A 1,406-nucleotide genomic window follows, 5' to 3' on the forward strand; every position below is an offset into this window, starting at 1 on the left:
AACATCCAGGATTATTTTCCCTACTCATCAAGTAGCATCTTCTGCCAAGTACCTCTCTGCCCATTCATTCTAACTGGGTGCTAAGTAGCTCTGTTTGCTAATACATGCTTCTGGAAAAGTGGAGAAATTAAATGATTATTATCACTACTGTATTCTCCAGTACTAGGGATTGAACCCAGGGCTTTGGGCAAGCTACACAAGCACTCTGTCACTTAAGCTACATCCCAGGCCTGTTGCCCCATTTTTTTTTTTCAAGGCAAGTTGAAAAAAATGCCTGGTTCTGTTGCCTCAATTTTAAATACCATTTTAAAAGTCAAGGGTTGGGGATTTAACTCAGAGGTAGAGGGCTTGCCTAGCAAGTGCAAGGCCCTGGGTTCAATCCTCAGAGCTGGGGGGGGGCAGGGGAGGGAATTAAAAAAAAAGCACTTGGGAGGCAGAGGCAGTGGATCACTGTGAGTTCGAGGCCAGCCTGGTCTACAGAGCAAGATTCAGGACAGGCACCAAAGCTACACAGAGAAACCCTGTCTCGAAAAAACCAAAAAAAAAAAAAAAAAAGTCAAAAGGTAAAGAATAATAGTTTTATATTTGCAAGTCTGCAAAAAAGAAAATCTAGGATATAATATGCTAACGAGATCGGCACCTTGAGGTAGAAGGAATAGAAAATAGAGATTAAACAAGAGTTTTTTAAATTGATTATTGAAATAAAATCCTGTAATAGAAATTGGCCTTTTAAACTTCAACTCCTTGAGGACTTTAGAAACCCCAATGCACAAAATATAATGGTAAATAAAATGAAACTGGTTTGAGAATGAACATTGATTTTTGAATTGAATATTTTTTGGTTCCAGTTTCTTATTTTGGTGATAATTTGGGGTCATTCACTGATTCATTCAACAAACATTCCCTAGGAGTTTACTATGAGTGAAATCTGGGAATTCAACAAGTTCTTATCCTTTCCCAACTAATGAAGATGCATACAGAAATAACCATGGGGCAATATTGAATACAGTGAACGAACCATTGGGATGGCTCCCACCCTATGGGACCCTAGAAGGCTTTCTGAGGAGGAGACTGACACAGAGTATTAGACCCAGGACAAAAACTTAGCCACACATTGTGTTTAGAAAAATCCTAAGTTGGAATAAGATGTGGTGAGACAGACAGAAACAAGGATCTGGAGAGCTTTTAGTGTTTTCTAAGCGCCTTCCAGTTTAGCCTGAGAGCATAAATACCAAGGGCAGGGTTTCAAGCTCCAATCTAATGGTGGCATTCTCTGCATTTGAGCCTTAAAAGGTTTCTGAGAAAGCAAAGGGACAGACTGGGGGGCTCTAGCAGGCATAACTGTGAGAGATAATGTCAGCCTATGCTAGGTTTCCCATGTCTGTGGAAGAAACAAAACCTCAAGA

The sequence above is a fragment of the Peromyscus leucopus genome, chromosome 7 (genome assembly GCF_004664715.2).
Source record: "Peromyscus leucopus breed LL Stock chromosome 7, UCI_PerLeu_2.1, whole genome shotgun sequence".
Lineage (NCBI taxonomy): Eukaryota > Metazoa > Chordata > Mammalia > Rodentia > Cricetidae > Peromyscus > Peromyscus leucopus.